We start from the raw sequence: 10,419 nt of genomic DNA, 5'->3' as shown, positions 1-10,419 counted from the left end.
AAAAAAAAAAAAAAAAAAAAAAAAAAAAAAAAAAAAATTGTTGGATTGCTTTTCCCTGGAATGACTCTGATTGCTTCCCCCTTTGGTGTGTGAGGAGGCACCTCTTCCGCAACATCTCCAAGGTGCCTGGCTCCTTCCCCTCTCTCTCCCCACTCCTTCCTCCCTGCCAGGCTCGACTCACATTCATAACCTCCCTTCCCTCTGTGGCTACCTTGTGAAGCGGGTATGAAGAGCCATATGTCAGCTATGGACATACTGAAGGAGACTCGGAGTGGCACATGCCCAGGGTTCTGTTGCCTATGGTGGGATGTGGGTTATGGTGGGGTCTGTTTCTAAAGCCTGTGCCCTGAAGCCTTGAGGCACCCCCTGTGGAGGAAGCACTAGAAGGCTGGTTCCCTGAAGGCTGGAACCTTTGTCTGATTAATTCAGTGCCCAGTCCCCAGCACCTAGGGAGATGCCTGGCATGTGCTACACACTCAGTAAATATTTGCTGAGTGAGTAAGTGATAAGCAAAGGTCAAGGCCAGGGGTTCTCAGTCCAGGATGCACATTAGAATTCGTTGGGGAGCTCTAAAAAACTGTGAATGCCTAGGCCTTTTGCCTGGAGATTCTGATTTAATTGATCTGGGTTGAGACCCAGGAATCAATCGTTTTTTAAAGTTTGCCTGGTGATTCCAATGCACACCCCAGAGCAGTATTTTTCAACCATAGGCATGAACCAATGAGACAAATTGTTACCACCCACCCAGGACCCTCCCCTCCCCAGTTCCTTTCCTTCTTACCTACAGCCTTAAGCAGTTCTCTCCCAAGAGTGTCCTGAGGCTGCATGGCAGTGGGGCCCTGGGCCTGGTCCCCCAAACCATTTGTTCTTCCTAAGTCTCTGGGCCTGTGATGGGAGGAGCTGTCCTCCCCTTTCTTCCTATCCTTCACTCCTGTTATCCACAGAAGAGATTTTGAATTGGAAGCTTTCTAAGCCATAGCATAATTTTAACTGGGAAATATGCAGGAACTGGATTACAGCCTTGGTTACTAGTGAAGAAGGCAAATTGGAAGCTTCCTAGACTGTAGCATACTTTTAACTAGGAAATACATAGGAACTGGATTTATAGCCTTGGTTACTAATGAAGAAGGCAAATTCTAAAAGGCATTAAAGTCATTCAATCCCAAACTATGAAGCAACTGATTAAGAACTGGCTGTGTTCTAGGTACTGTATATGCCTAAAAATGTCCAGAGCTTGCCTTGAGGTTTTGTGAGATATTTTAGAAATTTGTCTGAGGACATTCCAGGGAAATAGTCTGACCTTGATGTCAGAAGACAAATCACAACAGGACTTACAATGAGGCATTGCCCTTCTGTTTAGAGAAGACCAAAGGGTGATTTTTAATTCAAAGATTTTCCCATGCCACAAAAGACAGCACTTTATTACCCACCATGCTGAACCGATTCCTAATTGTCCCCACGTCTGCATCTTGTGTCTGCAATTTTAAAGCCTTTGAGGGTAAGGTTGTTAAAGTCTATCCATGCATAGCTTTTGGTTCAGAGAAACTGAAGATTTACCTTAAAAATAAGTTGGAAAGTTTCTGTAGGCGGCAAGGAGATTTCTAGAAGAAAGGAATCGAGACTCTACTTCCTTTCTTTTGGGAGGTTCAGTGTTTCAGAACTCATATAATGGGTTTCAGTTTTAAAAAGCTGATTGACTACAGTTGTTCATTTCTCTGCCCTACCAAAACCTTGCCAAGATGATCGTAAAGAATAAAAATGGGCACAAGGACAAGGAGAACAGGAGGGCAACAGCAGACAAGACATTTAGATGAGTTTTTGGAGGACAAATAGCAAATGAAGAAGTGGTTGCTGACTCAGCGGACAGGAGCAAAGTATAACTTAAGGGTCTGTCATAAAAATATTGGCATGAAGAGGAACCCAGAGAAATCCTGAGAGGCTTGGGATTTGGAGGCTCTGCTGAGAAAAGGGATGAGGCGTTGGTCTGAAAACAAGTCACTGGTTGAAGGTCTGCATAGAGTGTGTTGGGATCCTAGGTCCCCTCTTCATCCCACAAAGCCAGGAAGCTGATATTTGAGTTTGTCCCTGTGAAAATGATGGCTCAGGGTTTGAAAACCCTAAAGAAAAGCCAATCAGCTGACAGCTCTATACACACACTGCAGATCTTCCTACAAGACTTTTAGTGCCTCTCTCTTAAAATGAATAGATAGCCAAGGATACAACATACGAGGAAAGCTTCCAACATAGGAGAGACAAAATATCCAGAAAAGAAAAAGGAATATGGGGGAAACAGACAATATAGGGAACATTAGAAATGATATTGTGGCCGGGCATGGTGGCTCATGCCTGTAATCCCAGCACTTTGGGAGGCCGAGGTGGGCGGATCACAAGGTCAGGAGTTCAAGACCAGCCTGGCCAATATAGTGAAATGCTGTCTCTACTAAAAATACAAAAAAATTAGCCGGGTGTGGTGGCACGCGCCTGTAGTCCCAGCTACTAGGGAGGCTGAGGCAGGAGAATCACTTGAACCCGGAAGGCAGAGGTTGAGGTTGCAGTGAGTTGAGATCATGCCACTGTAGTCCAGCCTGGGCAACAGAGTGAGACTCTGTCTCAAGAAAGAAAAAAAGGAAAAAAAGAAATTATATTGCATCATAAAACAAGAACGTGATGCTATGACAAAGAACTTTAAACCAGAAACAGTCTCTGGGGAAAAAATACATCAAAGTGATGTGGTTAAGCCTACAGAAAATTCAGTAGATTGGAATAAGTTAGGGATGATGGAGCATTTGGGGGGGAAATAACACTGCAGAAAAGCATGCAAATGTGAAACATAAATTATAAGCCCTGGAAAAACTAAGGGCCATATAAGAATTAAAGCATAATATAGCCCACCTCTTGATTCAACCATGAAAAATATTTGTATAGCCAGAATGAAATATGGATGTCAATTTAACCAAACATTGTGAAATAATTATGTTTGGAAGATGCAAGAGACAAAATGAGAAGGAGCATTAGTATATGAAAACTAAGTCCTCATCTACCATGGTGGGAGGTTAGTAGAAAATGGCTAAAAATGATAGGTTAAACATTAGAAAAAAAAAAATAGAAGCAAATACTAGAAGAGCTGGCTAAAAGTTTTGTGGATAGTTGCCCTAGGCAACAGAACTGGAGAATGGGGTGGTGGAAGGCGTGAGTAAAGGCCTTGGAGTTTTCAATATGGGCCCTGTAGCACCATTTGACTTTCAGGTTATGAACATCTGCTACTTGGACTAAAAATTAATTATTGACAAAAAGTACATTGCTAAGGATTGAGACAGGTTGCTTGAAATCAATGAGTAACAATAAAAGATTCCATAGGCTTCCTATGGCACACAGTAAGAACTCAAAAAGTGTCAACAACTATTATTGTCATATAACAATCAGTGGAGAAGCCAACAGACTTTGCAAGATCATTGCCCGTCCATGACTGGCCTTTGTCTATAACTGGCAGGGATTTCTCGTGTGTCAGCTGCAATATTTAGATCTGGTTGGAGAGCTGGGCGCTGAGGCTGAAAGTCAAGAGAAACCCCGAACTTGGGGAAAATAACTTTGTGGCGAAGAACCTTAGCCAAGTGATCAAGGTTAGTGACCCCAGTGATATCATGTGGCTATCTTCTGAAAGTTTAAAATTATTCCAAATTAAAAAGTAAAAAAAGGTAATAGGGAAAGAAAAGGTAAAAGCTTTAAACAGACAATTGACAGAAATACAAAGTGGCCAATAAATATATAAAAATATGCCCAGCACCCCCAATAATCAGAGAAATGCAGCACTTAAAAATTATGAGGTATCACTTTAGCCCCACTAGAATGGCAAAAAGTTGAAGAGAATGAAAACAGCTATTAGTTATGGGGATATTGGGGTGAGGTTCCCCCAAATAACGTCTTTCTTTATAAGTAGAAATGTGATAGTGCCCCTTTTAGAGATCAACTTTGCTCTTCCTTTTAGAATGAAAAAATCGACATACTCTTCCCTTCATGAGTCCCTCTCCTTGGGATCTATCTGATAGGAGCAAGAGTCCATGGGCGTTTAATGACCATAGATTCAATATTACTCATGGCACCCTGGTTCCAAGTAGCCACCCAAACCCCCAATTAAAATCCAAACAAAAGGAAAACAAACAAAGAAACAAAAACCAGAAAACCACTGGAGACTAAGCTAATTAAAGGGTTAGATCTGTTTCAGAAGAGTTGAAGAAATTTCTAGAATATATTTCTTCTTATTTCTTCCCTGCTTCCCTGGTTTCTAGACAAGGTGGCTCTACACCAGGTGGTTTTCAGGGGTTACCTGAAATGGGAAGGAGAGTTGGTGCAGATAAAGAGGCACGCAGAAGGGAAGCAGGAAAGTAAGATAGCAAAAGATTGCATGTTTAAAAATATCTCCCAAAATAAAAACAATCTCATTTATGTTAAATATGTGTATGTATAAAACTTATGTATATACGAAATATTGTCAACAAGTGGCTGATGGGATCATCTCGGGGTGGTGGGATTTTAAATGGTTTTAAATTTTAATTAATTAATTATTTCATAAAATTCAGCTCCTGTAGGAAGGTGAACTTTTAAGTTATTTCCTACACTTTTATACTGTGTAAATTATTCCAAAGAGCAAGTGTTAATTATATAAACTGAAACAGCAATAAAGCTGTTTACACAGTGAGAGGAAAAAAGAACTTATCAAGGATCACTTATCCATGCACCCACCTGGTGATTTCTTTAAAACAAAATTGTAACCAGCCATGTCCTGGAGCAGACACGGTCCTTTATTTTACTATGTGATAAAGGAGGTAGTGTTTCTTTTGTAAATTCAAGCCCTTGCTCTGAGGAGGGTTCCTTGACATTCTGAGAATTGTTAAATACGCATACATGCCTCGTTGCTAAACCTGAAATCATTTAACAGATTTGGTTATTGTCTGCTCCGTTAATTGTGCTATTCTCCCATTGCAGACCAGTAAGCCAGGGCTGAGGGGATCTAAAGCTCCTCCCAGCATTACACAACTGAGACCTCTCCCAGACACATCCCCTGGGAGCTAGTAGATAGACTGGAATAAAAATTCTGAGCCTTCTCAGTCTCCCAAGCCAATCTTTTCATCTTGCTATGGCGTAAGCTTCCATGCAAAGCCACCCTCTCCCTCCACTGTTCTCTGGAGCAGAGCAGGTCTACAGGGTCAGGTTGCCAGGTTAGGCTCCTCCGTGAATGCCCCTTGATTAGAGAACCACTATTATTCTCCTCCTCATAGTCCATGGAAAATAAATACAGGAAAGTCAGCAAACTCTCAAGAATGATGATGCTGGCTGTTTTCAGGTCCCAGTCATCCCTGCAGCCTGGCCGTGCCTTCTGTAAGCCTGTTGCATCATAAGCTCTCTGCCAGCAAAACTCCTGCAATAGAAAACCATCTGGAGAAGAGCCAGGCAAAGGCCTTGCCATCGGTGTTCTGGGCGCTGGGAGTGATCATGCAGAGACCAGAGCAGCGGCAAAACAGGGACCATTTTCTCCAACCTGCCTATAGCTGCTGCCCTCGGGGCTTGCTCTGATACCCAATTTTTAAAAGCAGGCCTTAGAATAATAAAACCAGAGAATCCTTGAATACAGAACCATTGACTCTTAGAATCATAAGCTATTGAGAGAAGAACCATGAAATTCTAGAATCTTGGCATTGGAAGTTACCTCCCAGGTCAATGGGTCCTGTCTCCCCACCTAAGCAACATGTATTTCTTCTGAGGAAACTGGGTGCAACGACGATGTGGCACAACACCTTGTAGATATGGGACGATGTCCAAGGTGGCCACAGTAAGAATCCTTTTATATGTGGTCTCTACCTTGAAACAGTGCATGAGGCAAGAAAATGTCCGTGCTTGTCATGACAAAAACTACGACTCCCTGGAAGTCTCTCGTACTCTTGAACTCTCTTAAAACTTTATTCTCCCTTGAAGAAGGTTTCAGGAGAAGGAGGAGGCCCTAGAAACTCTTGACAATGCCCTCAGCACTGCTTCCAAGGAGCTCCAGTCTTACAGACAGACCATCCCTGAGAGAAACAAGAGAAAATGGGAAATTCTGACTTCTCTCTACTTCAGAACTATGGACTATTTTAGTTGGCATTTTTGCCCCCTTCCAACTTTTCTTTGGCTTTGCTATCTAAAACAAATAAATAAAAACAGCTGATGCTGTGAACTGTAAAGAATCTGAGCTAATTTGGTCCTCCCCTTTCTCCCATCCATTGCAGACTTCGGCCATGGCGCGTGAGCATTAGAAAACAACTTGTCGCCCACTCAACTCTCTTTCTCATTCTTAAAGGAAAATATTTATATTATGCCACAGAAAGGGTTTCCATGGCAGTGATGACTGTAACACTGTTGCCTTAGCAACCACTTGAGTCCATCTTGAATGATCTGAATCCCCTTCACAGACAAATAAGGAAAATCTGTCAAAAGTGCCATTCCACTGGTGGGAAGTCCTGGAAGACAGTTTTCTCGCGCCCTCATTCTCCCTCCAGGTCCGTCCCCCCAACCCCCCAGTACATATCCCCTAACACTCACTAGGGAACTTTCCATATTTGCTGCTCTTTAAAGAGCTTGCCCTTGCCCTTCTCCTAGTGATTAGACCCTAATCCACCATGGAGACGCTGCCCGGAGCTCTGCAAAGGGTTAAGGACTGGCGGGCAGAGCCATGCCAAAGACAACAGGAGACAGAATAAATACACAGATCATCCTTTTTATAGAGCCTTGCTCTTGCCCCTGGAGACTGGGTGCACTTTTTTCTCTGTCAGTCCCGAGCAACTCTGAGGGGAGAGTTTTATGGGAAAGACCAGTCTTCCTTGAGGTGCAGCTCTCAGTCACAACAGGTGGGCAGGTTGCCTCTTGAGCCTCAGTTTCCTCATCTGTAGGATAAAGGGGTTGAGTGGAGGGTCCTTCTGGCTCTTACACTCTAGGAATTTGGGGGAATCAAGAATGTATCATCTGGCCGAGCGTGGTGGCTCACGCCTGTAATCCCAGCACTTTGGGAGGCCGAGGTGGGTGGATCACTTGAGGTCAGGAATTCCAGACTAGCATGGCCAATATGGTGAAACCCCATCTCTACTAAAAATACAAAAATTAGCAAGGCGTGGTGGTAGGCACCTGTAATCCCAGCTATGTGGGCGGCTAAGGCAGGAGGATCGCTTGAACCCGGGAGGCAGAGGTTGAGAGGTTGCAGTGAGCTGAGATTGAGCCACCACACTCCAGCCTGTGCAACAGAGCGAGACTCTGTCTCAAAAAGAAAAGAAAAGAATGTATCATCTTCTTTCTCCCAAAGTCATCAGATTTCTTGAAGCATGCCTACAGAGAACTCAGATAGGACATCAGGACAAGTGACATCCTGGAGTGACAGGGAGCACACCAGCATTCACAGGGAGGTGCGTCTTCCCCCATCACACACATGGGCACAGGGGAAAAGCGCCATCCACATCAGCGGCAGCAGCGCTAACAGGACCATAGGCACACACTGCAGACCAGGCCACTCCAACTCAACGTCTTTCACTGGGGAAGGTGCCCCCGCAGGCTGATTAAATCAATAAATGAGCCCTCTCAGGAAAGCAGCGACTTTTCTCCCGGAGGAAATGTTTTCAGTGCAATTCATATCCATCTCTGGAGTTTTCTTTGCCTCTTTCCTTATTGAAAAACAGCTTGAAAAGCTAGAAATGCTGACCTGTTTTCTTTCATTCGTCTTCCTGCTTCTTACTGAAAGGGAGAAAGCTGTTTCAAGAGACAAGAGAGCAGTTTAAATCATTTTTATAATTTTACTAGCCAGCAAGAAAATCACTTTACTGGTTTTGTATGGAGACTAGGAGAAATGGAAGAAAACATGGGTGGAGGGGCGGGGAGAGAAAAGAAAAAGGAGAAGCTGATGCCGCTTTAGGAGGAAGCTGAAATACCTCTTCACCAAACCCCTTCTTGGAAAGTGTAATATCTACAAAAGCCACTTCAGACATTTTCAGACTTCTGACCTAACTGAGGCAGGATGGCGTGCAGCAGTTAAGAGAGTGGGCTTTGGAGTCCTACCAAAGTGGGAATGCACTTTGCTCCCACATCCCCTCTTGCCTGCTGGTCACAGTTGATTAGAGCAGGCAGGAGTAGATCCCTGACCTTAAGACAAACTAATCACGGCCTGACCTGATCTAACCCAAAAGGATTGGCTAGGTCAGCTGGTTTTCTTTCCTTAGGAGCCTGAATAGGAAGTCAAGAAAGAATTCAGCCTGGCGCGGTGGCTCACGCCTGTAATCCCAGCACTTTGGGAGGCTGAGGTGGGTGGATCACTTGAGCTCAGAGGTTCAAGACCAGCCTGCGCAACATGGTGAAACCCTGTCTCTACAAAAAATACAAAAAAATTGGCTAAGCATGGTGGTGCGTGCCCAAGTCCCAGCTACTTGGGAGGCTGAGGTGAGAGTATTCCTTGAGCATGTGAGGTCGAAGCTGCAGTGAGCCAATATCGTGCCACTGCACTCCAGCCTGGCTGACAATGTGAAACCCTGTCTAAACAAAACAAAACAAAAATAAAGAGAGGGAATTCCCCAGTCAGTGGAGGACAAGTCAGGTCAATAGTGAAAGAACTGAAAAGGCACAACACTGGTAGTCACAGAATAAGACTCATCTCATCCAGACCATATCGTGTTCTGCATTTTTGTGAATCTGTTACCAATCTTTAGACTTTGGGATATTTTGCATAAAAACCCAGCTCTTTGGCTTCTCTTAAAAAGCCAGAAGCTCTGTAACACAGGGTCAGCATGCCCTGGCTGCAGTCAGCTGGAGCTAGGGCCTGCAGCTGCTCGCTTTTCCTGGGCCGTATGTTCTCCCATCCACCAGCCTCCACCCTGCCTTGTTACGCTCACACTTAGTTTACCTGCCTGCCACATGTAGGCACTGGTGCATGCCTGTGTAGGTATTGGTATGTGCAACACCTAAATTAGAGGGAAGGTCCCTAGCAACTGCTTCCTGGAAACTGAAATTGCCTTGAATACAGAGCTGGAATTACTGAGGCAAACTTTAATTCAGTTTCTGGTCCCAGATTTCCCAGAGGCTCCCCTTAATCTTATATGTGGAGCCTTACCATAAGTCCTCTCTACCAAGCTAGCTTGAATGGGTCTTTATCCCTTGCAATAGAACAAGCCCCACGTATACAGGGGTAATTATTAAATTACCTCCCCTTCTCTTCCCAGCTCTCTCAGAGGCTGCAGTTTGTACAATGGGCTGCTGTCTGAGAAGAATTCTAGGGGAGACTGGTTGATGATTGGGAGATGCAGTCCTGAGGATTAGCTGGGCACCAGGAACCAAGGTCAGGCTCACTTTGCCAAGGGAGATACAGGAATGAGAGCTGACTCACGGGCCAACAGCTTGTGAAAAATACCAAAGTAACTCCATAGGTACCTACCCGGGATTCTCTGGAGCCAGGTGTAGGCAAGGCATAGATTGGTCCTCTGGACATAGGAAGCCAAGGGTGGTGTCCAGTAGGACTTTGGGGAAGCTTACCCACGTGAGCAATCAGAACCAACCTCAGGCCTAGCCTTTGGAGGCCTCCAGCTGGACTGTAGGAGGAGCCCAAGGCAGCAGGAGTTCTCCAAAGAAATTGAGGGGCTCTGGACAGAGGTTATTCATTAACCAGTGTGAAAGTATATAATATGTGAGGCACTGGTATGGTCCCACCTGTGACTGTGGGGCTTTAACTCAAAGAATAATCATTCTTTAAGTAGTCATGATGGATATTGGGCCTCATGGTTACCAGGTTGCTGTGAGTGTAGCATTGGTACCTTAATGGGTTAATGCTGGCACAGCCCTGGGAATCTTCCTTTGTTATGTGCACAGGGATCTCTGGAAGCCTGGCCTTGGCAAGGATTTGGGTTCAGAGATGTGTGTGAGCTCCAGGATATTGCAGTTTCTTTTCACTAACTCTCAGGTACTCTGGACACGAGCCACACATCTCAGCCACACAAAGACAGTGAGGTCTTTATCTTGTCGACTAGATTCATACTGGGGGTACTGTGTGGATCAACACATAAGCAAGATGGAGGAATAGGATTTTCCAGTGCCCATCTATCCACAGAAACATCAATTTGAACAACTCTCCACGCACAGAAATGCCCTCAAAGAGCTAAGGAAACCAAGTGAGAGATTATAGCAAGTGGGTTGTAGCACAGAAGTAAGAGGTGTTTAAGAGGGTAGGAAGGAGAGTTTGACATCACCCAAATCCCCCCTCCTCCAAGTCCAGGCAGCAGAGGGCAGAGAGACGCCTTCTATGTTGGGGAGGGAGAGGGAACTGAACACCTGACTTTGCCTTGGAGCCTAACACTGGGCCTTCTCAGTAAAACTCAGTACCAGGCAGGACTCCACAGTCCAGCCTCCAGGCCAATACCC

General features: G+C 44.7%; 1 long non-coding RNA gene across 1 annotated transcript in view; it reads right to left on the bottom strand.

The window, feature by feature from the left end:
• The window catches only part of LOC112619517, a 39,154-nt gene extending 32,857 nt beyond the window's left edge, over positions 1-6,297 (bottom strand). The window contains exons 1-2 of the long non-coding RNA XR_003118240.1: positions 5,735-6,297; positions 4,741-4,919 (exon numbers count right to left, since the gene is read on the bottom strand). This is a non-coding gene — a long non-coding RNA (uncharacterized LOC112619517). The remainder of the gene's footprint in view (positions 1-4,740; positions 4,920-5,734) is intronic.
• Between the last annotated feature and the right edge of the window lie 4,122 nt (positions 6,298-10,419).

Source organism: Theropithecus gelada, chromosome 2 (genome assembly GCF_003255815.1).
Source record: "Theropithecus gelada isolate Dixy chromosome 2, Tgel_1.0, whole genome shotgun sequence".
NCBI lineage: Eukaryota > Metazoa > Chordata > Mammalia > Primates > Cercopithecidae > Theropithecus > Theropithecus gelada.
This window is presented reverse-complemented; position numbering and strand designations above follow the sequence as displayed.